Source organism: Schistocerca gregaria, chromosome 7 (genome assembly GCF_023897955.1).
Source record: "Schistocerca gregaria isolate iqSchGreg1 chromosome 7, iqSchGreg1.2, whole genome shotgun sequence".
Lineage (NCBI taxonomy): Eukaryota > Metazoa > Arthropoda > Insecta > Orthoptera > Acrididae > Schistocerca > Schistocerca gregaria.
This window is the reverse complement of record NC_064926.1, coordinates 408985867-409005679: the sequence shown is the minus strand read 5'-3', so window position 1 is coordinate 409005679 and position 19813 is coordinate 408985867. Positions and strand designations below refer to the sequence as shown.

The 19813-nt window shown below is 41.7% G+C and overlaps 1 long non-coding RNA gene across 2 annotated transcripts in view; it reads left to right on the top strand.

Moving 5' to 3' along the window:
- Window positions 1-250: 250 nt before the first annotated feature.
- LOC126281999 (uncharacterized) overlaps window positions 251-19813 on the top strand; it is a 150539-nt gene continuing 130976 nt past the window's right edge. For both annotated transcript variants that reach the window (XR_007551316.1, XR_007551317.1), the window contains exon 1: window positions 251-329. This is a non-coding gene — a long non-coding RNA (uncharacterized LOC126281999). The remainder of the gene's footprint in view (window positions 330-19813) is intronic.

The window sequence follows — 19813 nt, the reverse complement described above, 5'->3', positions numbered from 1 at the left end:
AATACTATCACGTTTCCTCCTGGCTGACCCTGTATTTATGTAAGTTGTTTGGGCGTCTGTAGAATTCGCTGAAGCCAATCTCTTTGGGGGGGGGGGGGGGGGGGGGAAAGGGACAGCCGATCCTGGCTCTCGGATTTCTCTAGCCGGTGTTGCGTCAGGTCAAGCTGAAGCCTGAAGCTGCGTTACCAGTTGCCGGCGGTACGCCGCGGCCGCTGTCCTTGGAAGGCACGTGACGCGTTGGCGAGCTGCACACACGTGGCGAGCGGCCGCTCCAGTCCACTCCAGTCTGTGGCTGACAGCGGCCATCGTCACTTCCGCCTCGCCAGCAGGTGAGTTCGTCGCACTTTCACTTAAATGTGTTCTTCTCACAAGCGATTTTGCTGAAGAACTCGACACGTGTTCTTAGCACCAAGAGATACATTGTAACTGAGACTACTGGGGAACGAGGAAAACGGTGAGCAAAGCAAAGAAAAGGTGGAGGGCGTTGACCTCAAGTAATTCGGAACTTGTGTTTTGTCTGGGACTGCCACCTCGTTGTCCGTAAGTATTGCGTAACTCATGGCTGGAAGAGGGCACATTGTGTTCCATTATTGTCTTTCGTCATTTGCTGATGGCGCGTGGTAACAATGGAGGTTGCTACGCCCCCGTATAGCCAAGTATTTCTCTTGTAAGCAACCGCGTTAACAAGTGTGCTGTTGCTCACGTTATTCACATCCTGAAGAGAATATGCACCTGGCATCAGGAGACATTAAGGAGCTCAATAAACTTTACGGGTTCATCCTGATTATTCGCACTGTAGATACAATATATTACCATTAAAAGGGATTTTTGAATGCGATGATATTTACGTCGATTTCATCGTAAATTAAGTTTATCAACTTACCCGTTACGGATGTTCTAGAATCTGAGAGTATGAACACAGAGAATGACAAACACCCACTTTTTGAAATTTTTGGTCGTTGCCATATTGTAGGTTTCGAAGCTATTTGTGTTAAACGTCTGTTGCTTTCATGGTAATTACTTCTTTCTTTCCTTATCTTGGTATTAGCTCTGTGACAACAACGTTGCTTTATCGTCATGAGTGATACTTTTATAACGAACTGCCGATAAATGAATACATTTACTCACGGCGACTCTGTGCACACCAGTGTTGTTAGCTTCCTTTTCAGTTACCAAGTGGCTACGGATTGGTCACTTTTCACTATAAATACAAATATTGATCGTCACGAAAAATCCGGAAGTCCCCAATATGTCCTGTACCAATGATGCATAAGGGGCGGTACAAAAATTTTCCGTTCGAATGCCGTAGATTGCAGAATCGGTATGCCATTTAGGAAAAATGGCCGAGTGCATTGAGGCAATCATCTCATTGACGCACTAGGATGAGGAAACATCATATTCCGTGAAGAATTTCGTTAACTGACTGTTTCACATTCTCGTCCGACAGGAATCGTCGACCCTTCAAGGCCATTTTTAAGGGACGCAGGCGTGATAATAACGTGTGTGTGTGTGGGTGGGGGGGAGGTGGAGCGTTCAGGACTATAGAGCGGGTGCTCGAGTATCTACTGCTTGAGATGGCATAACTTCTGCTGGCCACCCAGATAGACTGGCATCTTTCCAGGGGGATGGTTTTCGACAGATATGCTCTCCCATGCACATTATTCGTTGTCCGATGGATGCCTATCGGTGTTGTCCTTCGGCAGCCAAGAAATGAATAACAGCACGTTGGTCCTGACAGGACGCGTATCGTAACGAAGTCGCTACCGCACACATACAGGAAATACACGAATGTCGCACTTGTCGGTGTATATATACCAGCATCGGAGTCGCTTTCCGTTGCATATACGCTACAGCAACATCCTCAAACGGAAACATTTTGATCGTCCCTTACTAATATTGATCGTCACCAAATATAAGCAAGAATCGAAGACCTGCAGTAAAAATGATGTATGTTACAAATATCACCTCCACTAGAAATAATCTAAGCTGGTGATTACATGAATGACGGACTATGCAAGTACAGTAATTGCAAGTACAGAAAATCGCAGTGTTTTCCTCGTTTCCCATAAGCGACATGTACAAAGGGGGCAACAGACTCGTTTTACAATTCTCAACGTCTACCGGTTCCTTTTAATGATCCAAGATGCTTACGCTAGAAAATGACGTTTTTGTTAAAGATTCCTCTAAAGTTTACCTGCCATATGGGTTGTGCTCCTCCGCTTTCATGACAACAATGTTTGTCTTTATTCGTGGAAAACCTAATGGCGTAAGTGATGATAATGATTCCGCCCTCTAGATTGAGCAACACTACCGGCTGTATACAAGACCCCTTTATAGGTGCACTTCAGTTCCCCAGACGTCGCCCAACAAATCAACTAATTCATTTGCTTACCTGCTACTGACTTCAAATGCCGCTCCTACTTGACATCGAATTTCAGCATTACCCGTAACTCTTTATTTGGCAATATCGCTTTCAAACAACAACAAAATTGAGCGCTGTTTTCTGCAATATGCTAAACGTTTTATCCTTCGATGGGGAATAGTGCTTGCAAGAAACATTTCGGCTCGCATATACAGCGGCATTTTGCTGTCTCTGGTGAAAATTTTCTGAATGGTGTGCGTGTTTAACGGACACACATGACACTACGTGGGCAGCTATTAGCGGGGTCGAAGTTTCATTCTGGTTTGTTGTGCTTTTTCTGTGCAAAGAAAACTGCTTATAAACGCAAAGAGGTACATAGCAAATGGACTGATCTTTTATGGGAAGAGGAGACTTGGCTTTGTCTATCTGATGGACAACAAGTTCAGAAGAAGATGAAAACTGCAGCTTCAAAGCTATTGAGTTTTATACGGTATGATAGTTCTGCATAGTCGCCGGGCTATGAGCCGAAAACGAAGATGTCGACTTGGCCTTCAGGAGCATTCGACTATGTGTTGTGGAAAATGTGGATCTGTTTTGTGTTTTGCCCAATATTGAATTTTTGAAGACAGTTCACAGGAATTAGTGCGAAATGTTACCATTTTTTTAATCACAGGAAAAACATTGCAGCATTTCTGTTACAGCACATGTATACCTTTTGTTGGGAATAATACTTATACGCACTATAATGTATTTAAAAAATGGATGCAAAAGTTCTCATTTGACCATAAATATATAATTTAAGTAACTTAATATTTTCCTTTCACCATATTTTTGTGTGCTAAACAACAGGGTTAAATATGTAACTCGTATGGCAGTCTCCTGATTCTTAAATATATAACCGTAACACATGCTTCAGAAATTTATTACTGATCCTGTAATCGGATACAATTCTACCTTTGTTAAGGTCATTATTTAGCATTGATAATTTCGCATTTTCCTTAAAACTTATATTGAGAGAAAACAATCAGTTTCTCTATCAAACATTAATCAGGTGCAGTTCTTACTGCAGTTGACAGATATTTTGTACTGATGCGATATTCCTGCATCAAACTGTGTCGTCCATTAACAGTTTCAGAGCTACTGTCGTTTATCACGTAGTACACTTACTTTTTGGTCATCCGACAGTAAATTACTTCTGCATGTTATTTCAGAATGACGTGATATTTCCTTGTCGATATGGAACTTCAAACAATTCGTGGTAAATAGGAAACGGTATTTTCTATGCCTGACGTGTGGAACCCAAGTTTTCGAGTTGAGCACGTTCCAAGAGCGACTTTGCTGGTGACTTGGACACGCGACGTTCTGAGAAAACGTTTACCGCGTTTTCTGGTAAAAAGCGTTAGGGTGCGATTTGGGCCGTGCAATTTGATAAGATACTTCCCAGAGGTTGAAGCTCTTCTGTCCGTGTTTGCTTTAACAACATGTATGTTTTTGGAAGGGGTCCGTCTTTAGCAAATTACAGTTTCGTTCTTTATAGCAAACAGGTTTCACTACAGTTTCAGCATCATCAATGGGCTTTTATGTTATGGCTGTTAAACATAAAGAATTTCTTTACTATTTGTATGCATGCAAATTTTATTTTTAAAATCGTAATCAAACATTTTTGAAGAACACATAAAATTATGTAATCATATATTTTTACCGCGTGGTGTGGTTTTCCTGCTGTAATACGTTTTCATAGTAGCGGTTTCGTACACAGTTTGTCATCTGTATCCATATACAACTTAATGTAGACAGATTATTTAAGCAAAAATTACGATTTGAAACTGTTATTGCTATGCTTGAAATTAATTAATTCTAAGTGGAAGGTTCTGTCTCTGCTCTGTGTGTGTGTGTGTGTGTGTGTGTGTGTGTGTGTGTGTGTGTGTGTGTGTGAGTGTGTGTCTATTTGCATTATGTTTCACTCTTGTTTTCCTTTTTCCTCATCTTATTCTCTGTGGAATTCTGTATATTGAACTGTCACTGTCACTGTTTCACTCTTTACCAGCTGGAAAAACAATGTGGCGGAGAGTGGAACAGTTGAATGTGTTTCTGGCGGTTGTTTTCAATCTTTCAGAGGTGTATGTGCCATGTTGTGTGTGTGTGTGTGTGTGTGTGTGTTGATTCTAGTGGGGGGGGGGGGGGTTAGAATTATCTAATAATGCCTTGATGGCAGATATCAGAGCTCCATTACTGAGAGCCATGTATTTCTTTTGTGTTTTATAGCTGCCTCCAATTATTAGTTTTTGTGGTGGCTGTTGCTACATTTCACAACTTTCGAGTCAGTATTGATGGCTGATGGGCTATGTTTCGCGTCCATAAGATCTTCAACAAATTTGGAATGGACACTGTTTCTTTATAATGCTCTTCTGTATTCCATGTATCTGGTATTAAAGTTTCTGTTATCTGTCCTGTATAAACCGATTTGTAGTCCTGTCATGTTAGTTGGTAAATACCTGATGTGTTGCGTTCCTCTGCTTGTGTTGTGTGTTCTTAGTATTATCTGTGTTGAATGGTCTGTCCTGTGGGCTATTTTAAGGCCTTGTTGTCTGAGATTGTCGTTCACAGAATAGGCGACATACACAAAGAACAAGGGCTAACGATAGCAAATCTTCCAATCCATGTGTGGCATACAGCAAACCAGTGCTTGACAGTTTTGTTTAAAAACAGTCTTGGTTGCAATTTTAGATTCTTATTTTTCAACGACGCGTATCACCGTATTTAGGCATCTTCAGGTTATCTTTCAGGTGGACGCGAGTGACACCAAGATCTGCATAAAAAAGGCGAAACGTGCCGATGGAAAAAAACTAAAATTCCAACCAAGACGGTTTTAACCAATGCTAAGAATACCCTATGGGACAGACAACTCAACACAGAATAAGCAAAGGACAATCGATAGAAGCACGAACAAACACAACAATCATAACCGTTCGAACGACGAAAGATCCGTACCCAAAGACTGGAAGGTTGCATAGGTCGCACCAATATTCAAGAAAGGTAGTAGCAGTAATTCACTTAATTACAGACCCATATCGTTAACATCGATATGCAGCACGATTTTGGAACATATATTGTGTTTGAACCTTATGAATTACCTCGAAGAAAACTGTCTGTTGACACATGGCGTTAGAAAACATCGTTCTTGTGAAACACAACTAGCTCTCTACTCACATGAAGTATTGAGTGCTATTGACAAGGGATTCAAGATCAGTTCCGTATTTCTGGATTTCCGGAAGGCTTTTGAAACTGGACCACACAAGCGGATTGTAGTGAAATTGCGTGCATATGGAATATTGTCTCAGTTATGTGACTTGATTCGTGATTTCCTGCCAGAGAGGTCACAGTTCATAGCAATCGACGGAAAGTCATGGAGTAAAAAAGAAGTGATTTCTGTCGTTCCCCAAGGTAGTGTTATAGGTCATATGCTGTTCCTTATCTATATAAACGATTTAGGAGACAATCTGAGCAGCCGTCTTAGGTTGTTTGCAGAAGACGCTTCCGTTTATCGACTAATAAAGTCATCAGAAGATCGAAAAAAATTGAAAAACGATTTAGAAAAGATATCTGAATGGTGCGAACAACGGCAGTTGACCCTAAAGAACGAAAAGTGAGGTCATCCGCATGAGTGCTAAAAGGAATTCGTTAAATTTCGGTTACACGATAAATCAGTCTAATCTGAAAGCCGTAAATTCAGCTAAATACCTACCTATGACAATTACGAGCAACTGAAATTAGAAGGAAGGCAGAAAATATTGTGGGGAAGGCTAACAAGCAAAGACAGCGTTTTATTGGCAGGGCACTTAGAAAATGTAACAGATCTACTAAGGAGGCTGCCTACACTACTCTTGTCGTCCTTTTTCAGATCCTCAGTGGGATCTTTACCAGATACGACTGACGGAGTGGATTAAAAATTACTCACGTATAAAAATCAACTTTTTGCTCTTAAAAGAACAAAACCGACAGGTATGAAGCTAATTTCAGTGGCATCCCAAGGAAATTTGATGGGACCGTTACAGTTTATAGTGTATATTATTGATCTAGCAAAATGCGCCGGAAGCTCTTTGAGGCTTCGAAGATGATGCGGTTGTCTATAAGAAGCTAGCAACCATAGCAGACCGTAGAGGAAAAGGTCCAAATATTGGCTAGTTAAAGCTATACACAGTAAAAATTTTCTGTTAATTAATAAATTATTGAGGAAACCTTGGGATGGTACAATAACATGTGCCATTAAAAGTTAAAGGGGTTAAACAATTAAAAAAAACATCCTCCTTATTTGAATAATTTATTTTATAAACCAATAAAAAAACACCGATATTGGCTACAAATACGGGCAACCATTAACATGAGAGGGAAAAAGTATTTAAAAACAAGTTTCAAGCGGAAATTTATTTGCAATAATCGCAAGTATACACTCCATTGTCAATCCCTCACTTTCAGTATGCGTCCACATATTGCGCTAGATGTACTGAATCCAAATTTGGCTGTTGGCGTCCGCTAAAAATGGACTGTCGCAGAATATGCACAATCTATATGTCCCAGAAGACGTGCGGTCTTCAGAAAGCTCAAAAACTTTCCTCGTCGTCTAGGGTAAGCTCATTCTCATTAGATAATTCGTCTCACAAATATAGGTCTTTTTTATGTTGCTAAGCAACAGTCATACAATACTTTTTAAAGTAACATACCTCCATTTAACGACTTAATTGTTTATTTAACGTCAACTCATGTTTCGGCCTTTTATCCCATTTTCAAGTATTTGATTTTATATGTTTAACGTATACTGCAGGACACTTAATATGTCGTCAAGATCAAAGTTCGCCAAATATTAAGAAAAATATTGGCTCACCACGAAATTTCAGACGTACAGTCATCATCTTGAACCGATCAGTGAAAAATCTGAAAAGTGACAAGATGATGATTTTACATCCGGCAATTCGTGGGAAGCCAATATTTTTCTTAATTTATGGCCAGCTTTGAGTGTGACAACATGTTAAGTGTCGTGCAATATCCTCGTATGTTAACGGCACAAAATTACATACTTAAAATTGCTATAAAAGGCCAAAACCTGGGGTGTACTTTCTTTTTCTTCCATGGATTTTTTTGCTTCAATTTTTGATGAGGCAAAGTAGCTGTCTCTTCCTCATTAGTGACCTGTCCAAAGAACTTTCGAGCTCTCCGTTGTATGTGATCCTGAAGTAAAGCAAGCTCTTACAGAGTTCCGTCCTCTGTTTTCTTGTTTTCTTTGCAATTGTTGGTGAGGAAATGTCGAAAGGGCTAACAAGAGCCGAAGCTCCTGGTTGTGGATCTGATCAGCAAGGAATGGGCCGAGGAAATCATGAATACATTCTTGGCCTTGTAGAGGATAACAGTGAATTTCTTGCCCTTTGCTCTAGGAAAAGAAGTGCCTTATGGCTTACGAATCGATAGGCATTATGAATGGTGATTCAGAGAAAGATCTGCCCAACTTCTGCCAGCTGATTTAGTGGTGAGAGGTGCGTTAGTGTCACTGCTCTCTGCTAAAACAAGCGCCATTCGTTTCAAATCTGATGCTGTATAACCAGAAACCTTTGATCCTTAGTTAACAAGTGTGAAACAAGCTCTTCTTCCAGACATGGTCCTAAAACAGAAGGCCTGCCTAGCGTAGCACATTCAGCAGCAGTTGGGGTAGGATCTGTTTTCTTACTTAAAGTCAGCAGGGTAGAGCGAGAGGTAGATCATATACTTTTGCTGCCTCTAGAGTTCCTCACATTAGTGACGGCTTCAGTCATCTTCAAAGAGTCGTGCGTTTTCATTTTCTCTTGGCTTGGTGTTTAGTCTTGTTGTACGGCACCACGAAAAACAGATCTTAAGTAAATTCCAAATAAAATTACAGGACTGTCAACTGATCCAAATACAGAATATCCCATAATTAGACCCTCCATGGTAGCCCATATTTGTTCCATACTGTGGTTCCTGCAAATGGCCCTATATGTAATTACTAAATGTAATTACTAAATACTGACGGGGCAATGAAAACTGGGAGGCACATACTTTAACGTACCAGTAATACAGTTCTTCGAACGAACTGCATGCAGGGCGAAGTCAAAACGTAAAAAAAAAGAAATAGTTACTCACGTACCTGTTGTTAGAATGTATTCCGCATCAAGGTTTCCGCGCGCAAAATCTCAGTGCACCCAAACAACATGTGTTCACAGAACGAACTGTTTACAGTAGTCGGTGGCTTGCACACGCCACGGCCAGGTTGCAGCACTTTCTGCACCTCCAGGCCTACCGCCCTATATTTAGACCACGGCCCATATTTGGACCTTCTCTTATAACGATTTACAGAAGGACCTAAACCCATGCCCGAGGGGGGACTCGAATCTCCGCCGGGACCATCCGCACAGGAATGACATTCAGTGGAATGATCCCATAAAATAAATAACAAGAAAAGCGGATGCCAGACAGTAATTCGCAGGAAGAATCTTAAGGATACAAAATTCATACAGTTAAGAAGTAAAGGAAGCTCGTTTGACTTATCCTTGAGTACTGTTTATCAATGTGGGACCCTTATAAGGCAGGACTCATAGATGAGATAACAGAAGATACAACCAACAGCGGTGCGTTCGTGAAGGGATCGTTTAGACTGTGACAAGCCTTTCACCAAGTGGTATTTGCTTCAAATATTACAAACAACATTATTCCTGAGACCGATCAATGAAAACTCGCCATAGGAGAATGCAAACTTCATAAGAAAGTTACTGATCTTAATACTACGTTATTCCTCAGAAGGAGGTCTGTTATTAAGCTGCACTCTAGTGGTAAAATACACTACGCATGTTTAAAAAGTTTGAATACTGGAATACAAATAAATAGAGAAAAGTTAAGATAGTGGTTTTAATACTACAGCTCAACTACCAACTCCGCCTTATATTTAGCATTACATACAGAACGTCCATGAAACAATGTTCAGTAGTCAGAAGGTCCTTTTTCGGGATGTTCAGTTTGCGCGTCACTTTCACATCTTCGGTCTCGGTGAACCATCAGAGACCCAATCTGCTCTGTATCTTTGCGTGGTAAGTTCACATTTGTAGCACTAAATCCCGTCACCGGAGATAACTTTTTCCTGAAAAGAGTTATCCGCTCTTTTCTTTTTAGTGCAACAGCAGACGTCCTATTGCATTGCTTGTGTTCAGGAGGCAAAGTATGCGGGATATTCTTTCCACACACTTCTCTCTACTTCAGCCATTCTGGAGAACGTCCTGAACATTCGACTTCAGGACGGCTGATGAATGATGCACGTCTGTTGTTTGCAGTAGTTGGTACATGCTCTCCAAGCAGTTTCTGTTCAGAAGACGCTTGCACACAGGGAATAACATCAGTCCGGGAACTTTGGGACGAGTGTTCTAAGCATAACGAACTACATGTACGAAGTCTAGGAATCCACCGATTATCACCTTATAGAAGGCGGTATATAACGGTGACGGTTTCATAACCTTTTTTTCAGAATTACTTCATAATGAGAAGAATGTTTTGTTTCGATTTTTATTTCCGTGACAAACAAAATGGAGATACATAATGTAAGTGTTTTCAGTCAGAAGTATAGTTAGTTGCACAGACTGAAGGAAGTCACACTTGCTTCCATATAGCTTCATTTTGTTACTTTTTGGGACTGTCACTGTCACACAGGCATACCTTCAAATAGTTCAAATGGCTCTGAGCACTATGGTACTAAACATCTGAGGTCATCAGTATCCTAGACTTAGAACTACTTAAATCTAACTAACCTATGGATATCACTCACATCCATGCAGGATTGGAACCTGCGACCGTAGCAGCAGCGTGGACCCGGAGTAAAGGGCCCAGAAACGCTCTGCCACAGCGGCCGGCTGGAATACCTTCCTGAACACCATCTGCATATTGTCTTGGCCTTATGTATCAAACCCAATTAAACGTAAAGCACACCCTACAAGTAAGAAATTTGTTTTTTCAGCATGGCTACCAGCACGGCATGTTGCACGGCGGAATGCAGGCCAGTACACCACGACAGTTAATTAGTAGACTCATTTCGCTTGTGTCACGCAATCCTCTCCTGATTATCCACTTGAGCTGAGTGGCTTCCCTTAATGATACAAATTACTCACATCTAGAACTAAGCGAACATTCTCGTGGAGTTATTGTATGCTGTTGCTGCGATAGTTAAGGTATTGTGTGACACGAGCCATCTCACACTTCGTAGAACAATCACCTCACGCTCTACTTTAATTCACTATAGCTGCATTTTCCTCTAGAAATCAACGTTTTATCTACTGCTTATATACTTCCTCATATACGCTGAAGCTCCAAAGAAACTGGTATAGGCATCCGTATTCAAATACAGAGATATGTAAACAGGAAGAATACGATACTTTGCTGAACGTCCGTATAAGAAAGTAAGTATCTGTCGCAATTGTTATATCGGTTACTACTGCTACAATACAGCTTATCAAGATTTAAGTGAGTCTGGACGTGGTGCTATAGCCGGTGAACGAGCGATAAGACACAGCATCTCTGAGGTAGCGATGAATTGGGGACTTTCCCATAAGACCATTTCACGAGAGTACCGTATCAGGAATCCGATTAAACATCAAATCTCCGACATCGTTGGAGCCTGAAATGATCCTACAAGAACCGGACCGACAACGACACAAGAGAATCGTTCAACGTCACAGAAGTGCAAGCCTTCCGCAAATTGCTGCAGATTTCATTGCTTGGCCTTCAATAAGTATCAGCGTGCGAACCATTCAACCAAACATCATCGATATGGGCTTTCGGAGCCGAAGGTCCACTTATGTATCGTTGATGACTGCACGACACCTAGCGTTACGCCTTGCTTGAGCCCGTCAACACCGACATTGGGCTGTTGATGACTGGAAACATGTTGCCTCGTCGGACGAGTTTCGTTCCAAATTGTATCGAGCGGATGGATGTGTTCGGATATGGAGACAACCTCATGAATCCATGGACCCTACATGTCAGCCGATGCCGATGCTAAGCTGAAGGAGGCTCTGTAATGATGTTGGGTATGTGTCATTGGTGTGACATGTCTAGATACGACTCAGACAGGTGGCACGTAAGTGTCCTGTGTGATCACCTGCATCCATTCATGTCCATTGTTCATTCCGACAGACTTCGGCAACACCCCACACGTTCAGAATTGCTACAGACTGGCTCCAGGAAACTCTTCCGCGTTTAAACAATTCCGCTGGCCTCCGAACTTCCCAGACTCGAGCATTATTGAGAATATCTGAGATGCCCATGCAACGTGCTGTTCAGAAGAGATCTCCACCCCATCGTACTCTTACGGATTTACGGACAGCCCTGCAGGATTCATGTTGTCAGTTCTCTCCAGCACTACTTCAGACAGCAGTCGAGTCAATGCCAGGTCGTATTGCGGCACTTGTGTGTGCTCGCGGCAGCCTGATATTAGGCAGGAGTGCCAGTTTCTTAGGCTATTCGGTTAATGTTAAGTCTCATAGTGCTTAGAGCCATTTTGAACCCCTCCTCGACGTTCTCGTCCGCCACAGTCGAAGTACAAGTTTTGTGTACATTGTCAACAGGTAATCTACGCACACCGACCTGTGCCCACACGTTACCGGCCATCATCACAAGCCACAGAATCACGCTTTGTTACAAACATTGGTACATTGTGCAGTGGTAGATGCCGATGCCTAGCTGAACCACCTACGCAGAATCTTCAGGAGCAACGGCGACAAGTACCGCCAAATAAATGAAGTGATCTCAAGCGTGAATCGCAATAAGACCGCCGACGAGCAGCAGGAAACGAATCTTGCTTTTCTGTCATTCTGTGGGTCCTTGTCCAGCAAGAAGAGCTTCCTGCTGAAAAGTCGAAAGATTAAATTGAACTTCTGACTTCAGTCAAAATTCTGACAGTTGCTGAGTGCAGTTAAAGGTACGTCAGGACTCAGAAGGCCTGGAGTGGGCACGTTACCTTGGGAGTGTGGACGTTCTGACGTGGGACAAACAGTCTGCACTGTAGAACAACGCAATTGAGTGTGCTCTAGAAAACGTATATCGAATTAAATTTGACGAAATCTATGTCGTGGTACGCAATAACGGCTTCTGGAACCATGTAATTAAAGAAGCCATCGAAAGAAAAATCATTGAGAACACCGTTAACAGAGACAGCTGCAGTAGCTCATCGCGACTTGAGATCCAGCGACCGCGAAGTTGAAGCGGGCACATCCAACACGGAGTCAACGACTGTCTATATGCGCCGATGGCGTGAGCGCCCTTGACGTCAGAGCCGGCAGCTCGAGGCTCACGAGAAAGACTGGGCGTAGGGGTTACGTCACAGCACGTGACACTGCAGGTGTAAGAGTGCCAGCAGCCGTCTCTGGCGGGGAGCGAATAGCTGTTTCCCACGAGTTTAATAATTCCTGACGGCGTGTTTAAGTACATACAAGTTCTCGATAGCACACGACAAAAAGGTACCATTATGGGAGTCCTTTTCAATTAAATATCGATTTCCTATGGGCCCTGATCGGAGCCGAGCATTCGCGTGTGGCGGACAAGTTCGTTGCTAGGCCCGTGAATCTCTCAGGCCCCGCGGCAGCTCCTGTATATTAGCAGTCATTCCACAGGAAAATGGTCAAGGAGTGGTTGGTAGAAATCTAGTGATATTTTAACCACACGATGCGCCCGGAAACCAGAAAACATTTTATTCAAAAAAACCGCTAACTATTCACACTGCATATCTCTGTCCTTACGGCCTAAAACTGATACCAAATTTCTGCACAGTGCTCAAATAAAGACCGCACAATCATTTTGTAAGCAATCAGTTTGTACACGAACTGCAATCTGTCAATATCGTACTACTGAACTGTAGCCCACTATTTCCTTTGTTGAAACTATATGGTAGTTCCATTTAATAAAATTTATTCCTAGGTCAAACTGCCCTTCAGGAGTTTTTCATCTTGTCGAGAACTTAATAATTGTTCTCATTTGAACGTATTTCCTTAAGAACGCCTCGATGAATAAAAAGATATTTAGAAGTCTAGAACCATCACGTCAACCCGATTTTTTAATCATGGAACCAAGGACATGTGTGGAGAACGTGAGTTATGTTCCACATGACCTATGTTTTCGGAATCCACGTAGATATCAATGAAAAAGGCTATTTTGTTCCACCTAAATCGTAATGTTAGAACTCAGTATATGTTACAGATTACTGATGCAAATGGTTCTGGGTTTTACCCTGGTTTTAGTATCACTTGGTTCTCTTTTTCACCCATTATGCTTGCAGTCATCCAAAGAAGCTGACGTCTGTACGTGAATTTCAGATAATTGTCTTCTTCTTCACAAGGACCAAACGTAGGCTATCAGTTCTTTTCTAGGTGCTAACAACTTGGCCTTGTAATGAACGTGTCTAGTTACAAATTCCAAGATACCGCGTTTAATTATATTAGCTGAATCGACATTGAATAACAGTAGCCTAAATAAGGAGTAGTATAATATAACGGTAAAGAAAGTAGGAGTAATGAAGGCCAAATATCAGTCATAAGAACAATGTCTCTATCAGATAACAAGCGACTATATTGAAGCAGTGTGGAAATACGAGAATACAAACGGTGTGCTGTAATGTCAGGGTCGTTGGTTCCTTGTAAGCCGTATCACAATGAAATATATATAAGGGTAAATAGCGTTTAACTGTGTTTGCATGTGAAGTAAGCCAAAAACTAATTTTATTAAATATTGACTATGGATACAGCAAGGTCAAATTTTCCTGCCAGGCTCTCAGCATATGACGTGTATATAGTAGGCCCCCTTTTGCTTGCTGAAGAAAAAGCACGAGCATGTTAGCAGAATTCTAAGTGTTTACAATAGAGAAAATGTAAAAAAGTTTTAGGTTGACCGAGAGTAAATAGATGACTCACAGCTACGGTCACGGTATGACTGAGAAGTGTGTTATACTGGCAAACGTACTAAGATCATTATGTGGCGTTCCTTAAATCAAGCCGTCCGAGTTGGCCGAGCGGTTCTAGGCGCTACAGTCTGGAACCGCGCGACTGTTACCTTCGCAGGTTCGAATCCTGCCTCGGGCATGGATGTGTGTGATGTCCTTACATTAGTTAGGTTTAAGTAATTCTAAGATCTAGGGGACTGATGACCTCAGATGTTAAGTCCCATAGTGCTCAGAGCTATTTTGAACCTTAAAGCCACAGCGTACTTCAGTAAACAAAATCACCCTACCATCATATAACTGATTATTGCAACAAATATTCTGACTTCCGTGCCTTACTTATTAGGCTGTGTAAGTGAGTACTAGAAGTTAGAATAGAGAGCAAACTGATACTCTAAGAAGAGTTTGCTTCTATATAACCTTATGAATACAAAGGGACAATTATAATCTTAATAATAGATGTTAGAGCTGAAGTGGGAAAGGGGAGTTAGGATACTTCGAATACTACCTTCGTAGGTTAGTAGAAGCCATAAGAAGTCTTGTATATTGCAAAGTGAAATTATGTATCCGAAATTCTGAAAGAAGCACACTGAAGTTCTAAATAGCTAAAATAACGTATGAAAAGTGTGAAAGTAATTTGTGATAGTAGTAAGAACTGTGTACGGCTGTGTTGATGTTTACGTTTAAGGATTGAGGATGAATTCTTTGTCATAACTATTTTATATTCACTTTATTTGACACTTGTGGAGGACATCTTTCCACATGCGCCTCTACCATAAGTATCGGTTTAAATTCGTACTAGATCTTGATCTTTGCTTCACTTATACTTAGATGTGAAGTTCCGATCAGAACCATCTGGCGACGACAGCTGGCTGAAATCCCAAGTGTAGGGAAGCTATCACAGTGCTCGAATTTAGTCCTCCTCCGTTGTGGGCTCTATAGAGCGACTTTTAGCCATTTCACGGACTGTGTGTTTTTTTTTCTTATGCTCCCAGAACCCTTCATCTTTTCTCTTCTTCTCTCGCGCTATTCAATGCTCTTCAGTAAACTCTTCTCCACTCTGCTCTCTGTTGACTCAGTTTTAACTTCCAATATCCTCCTCTGTTCGTTGATATCTGGTACGTTGATCGGTTTGCACTTGCTTCTCCAATTTTCCTTCCCTCCTGCCATAATCCGAATTTCCGATCAATTATTTTGAGTTCTACAAATCAATCAGTTCCTTTCTTTCCTCTTGTTCTAACTGTTATTTATATACTGTTTTGCTCATTCTACTCATACTCATCCAGACTACAAGTCTCTCCATTCTTACCGTTTTCAGTGTTCTGCCTCCTGACTGTATCCTCATGCTCTGGCACAGAACTAGCCTAGGTCCTCGCAATCATATCTCACCATCTCTGCTAGGGCCCATACGATTTTTCTCTCTTCAACATCTAGTTGTTCTGTAGCCGTCTTTCTAGTATTATCGTCTCTGAACAAACTGCACCGCATTCCTCGCCGTTTCCCTGCAGTATCTGACGTTTGCTACCGTGGATACATTATTTTTATTGTATACCTCACTCGTTAAATAGAAGGCTCATACCAATTTCTTCAGCATGTCTCTTGTTCTTTCACTGCTACTTTCCTGGGCTCATAACTGTCAATAAATGTGAGCTATGCGCATTCATTACTTTCGCTACTGCAGCGAGAGATTTCCACAAGCGTGTGTGTGATATGCGTCAGCAGCTATATGAAGACAATAAAATGAGTAACGGGAAGTAGTTCATTTATAAGTTTGTCTTATTTGTAACTATGGCCTGCTCGTATTGATGAAGAAATTGGCGTCCCAGCAGTAACTCCGGAGCCGGCCGGTGTGGCCGAGCGTTTATAGGGGCTTCAGTCTTGAAATGCGCGACCGCTACGGTCGCAGGTTCGAATCTTGCCTGGAGCATGGATGTCTTTGATGTCCTTAGGTTAGTTAGGTTTAAGTACTTCTAAGTTCTAGGATACTGATGACCTCAGATGTTAAGTCCCATAGTGCTCAGAACCATTTGAACCCATTTTGAGTAACTGCGGGCCGCGCGGGGTAGCCGTGCGGTCCAGGGCGTATTGTCACGGCCCGGCCGACTCCCCTCTTCGGAAGTTCGAGTCCTCCCTCCGGCAAGGGTGCGTGTGTTGTCCTTAGCGTAAGTTAGTTGAAGTTAGATTAATTAGTGTGTAAGCTTAGGTACCGATGACCTCAGCAGTTTGGTCCCGTAAAACCTTACCACAAATTTTCAAAGTAACTGCGGAAATGTGAATAAGAGTTCACGACGACGAGAACGGAGAAAGTCCTTGTATTTTCCAAAATTTCAGAACATCGGAACCAACTACCAAGGACGAACGCCAATTATAATGCCAATAATTATGTTAGGTAGGGGAGTTGGTAGAATCTTATAATTACCACTGAGTGCTAATCTTTCATGTTCTTGGTTCCAATCACCACAAAGTCACAAGAAACAAGTCATTATTTAGTCACCCGATAATTCAATTTCAGCTGGCAAAGCCTTTTCCGAACTGCCGGTATAGTTCAAAGAAATGGTTTGCCTTTTCGAATAAAGACCGAGAACTAAATCAATAGCAAGAATTGGAGGAATAAGCTTGGCTGTTTAGCAGTGAATAGGTGAGAATGAAGTGGGAGCATTCGTTGAAGCAGGAAGGAAGGAAGATTTAGTGTTAATATCCCGTCTACGACCAGGTCATTAGAGATGGACCACTAGGTCGGACTCTGTCATGAACGGGGAAGAATATCGGCAGCGCCTTTTCAAACGAACCATTCCGTCATTGGCTTGAAGTGATTTAGGGAAATCATGGAAAACTTAGATCTATGTGGCTCGATGGGAATTTGAACCATCGTCCTCCCGAATGCGAATCCTGTGTGTTAACTACAGTGCAACCTTGACCGCAAGAATTGGTTGAAGTGTCGTACAACTGGAAAAAAATATTGTTAGCAGTCGTTCGATCTTATTATCCAGAAGAAGGTATGTCAGTCGAACTGAGTGCACGATAACAACAAGAACTATGTGCGCAGTGAATGTAACCAGAACTTGACGAAACAGACTCTCAAAAACATCGGAATTTGAGTGTACCGCAATGTCTCCAGATTTAAAACATCCGAGATTTCTAAGTCATTGATGATTCGACACTGAGAACCGCCATCAGAACGTAGTAGCGAGTTTTCGCAGTCAATTTATTGTAATGTGTAAGAGCATTAGCGACGTCTGTATGTTGTTAGCTCAGTCGTCTAATCCACTTCTTGCAATTCCAATTAAATGCTGCGCAATAAACGATGATGTACTTGCTAATAAAAATAGAAAGAAATATTCTTATCTTAACTTTCATTGTTTATATAATGAACGCTCTAATTTTTTGTCTGAAATTGTCTGTTGAGGGTCCCAGTATCTCGAGCCACAATTAGTGGTGACAAAGGTAATTCGTAGTTATCATATTAATACGTAAAATGATGTAATAAAATATCAGTTCCCCAGTTTTCAATTTCGTGAACTTGACTCATTGTCAATTGCTGTGTAACTATCGTGTGCCACAACTGTATCATCTTCTTCTGGATCACTTTCATCACCTTCACTTGATTCATTTATTATTGCTGACACCTATATCTTTGAGTAACCTCTGATACTGAAGAGATTTTAGAACTACAAGTAACATACAACTGCTCGAACAACAAAGGAGATTTATTTCAAAACAACAATGGCACCAGACACTTCGGTACCAACAGTCACAAACTGCAATCCTTTCTGCCATATTGATGAACGTTTTAATGAGAAAAGTTTTCTCGCCGATGTCTAAGGGGGGAGGAACAAAAACTGCCTACACTTAAATTAAATGTAATAGGCCGATTTAAATAATTCACAAAATTGTGAAACTATGACAAGACATATTCTAGATATTATTCTACAACTACCTAAATTCTTGCGTCTTCACTCCAACAAATAGATATATGACACAAATATCACAAATACTTAAGGCAATTCGGGTTAAACAATCAGAATTCTCGAATGTGCGTAGGTAACGACACAATTACCTTGGTGCCTTTGTTGGTTAACACACTTTCTGGAGCAAAGAGTTGGGTCAACATTTTTTGTTACCTTGAGGTTCCTGAGACATGAGCGAATTTCTTGACACATAGTGTCATTTCTTTGAACGAATCTTTTAATACATTTCGATGTTGATATTACCCCTGGGATTATCAGTGTTTTCCGATAGGTGTCGCTTATTTCTCTATCTTTCTCATTCTCTCGTTGTCTTCATGTTGATCTTCTAAATTTTTTTCTTGTCCACTACGCTTTTGCTTATCATTTACCAATCTGTAGCAGCTCATTTCCTATACAATAGGCCAGTCTTGCTGGATTCATACTACGAGCAGATTCATAAAGCTTCTGTCATTTATAGCTCTTAGCACGTCTTAAAACTGACTTTCCTACAGCGGTTCCTCTAACATTAATTACTTTCTCCTTAGGTGAGGATTCCGTTACGCTTGTAGGCTGCCAATTTTTCCCACCATAATACTCTTGGCGTCTAAGAATTTCGAATCGATGCCATCAGCCCTTACTCTTCGACGCTAGTGCGGTTTCATTTCCTTGTCTCTATTTGATTATAAACCCTCTCTTAACCATGAAGTGCTTTCGGTCTGAATCCATACCTTACGGCAACTTCCGTAGTTCCTCAATATTTTTCTACCATTGCGCTGCAGTGCAGTCCATCTTTACTGGTATATACTTTTCAAGTTGAACGCAGATATACACTACTGTCCATTAAAATTGCTACACCACGAAGATGACGTGTTACAGGCACGACATTTAACCGACAGGAAATGATTAGCTTTTTAGAGCATTCACACAACGCTGGCGCCGGTGGCGACACCTACAACGTGCTGGCGTGAGGAAAGTTTCGAACCGATTTCTCATACACAAACAGCACTTGACCGGCGTTGCTTGGTGAAACGTTATTGTGATGGCCCGTTTAACGAGGAGAAATGCGTACCATCACGTTTCAGACTTTGATAAAGGTCGGATTGTAGCCTATCTCGATTGCGGTTTATCGTAGCGCGACATTGCTGCTCGCGTTGGTCGAGGTCCAATGACTGTTAGCAGAATATGGAATCTGTGGGTTCAGGAGGGCAATACGGAACGCCGTGCTGGATCCCAACGGCCTCGTATCTCTAGCAGTCAAGATGACAGGAATCTTATTCGCATGGCTGTAACGGATAGTGGAGCCACTTCTCGATCCCTGAGTCAACAGATGGGGACGTTTGCAAGACAACAACCATCGTGGTTGGACTATCAGCTCGGAGACAATGGCCGCGGTTACACTTGACGCTGCATCACAGACAGGAGCGCCTGCGATGGTGTACTCAACGACGGACCTGGGTGCACGAATGGCAAAACGTCATTTTTTCGGGTGAATCCAGGTTCTGTTTACAGCATGATGATGGTCGCATC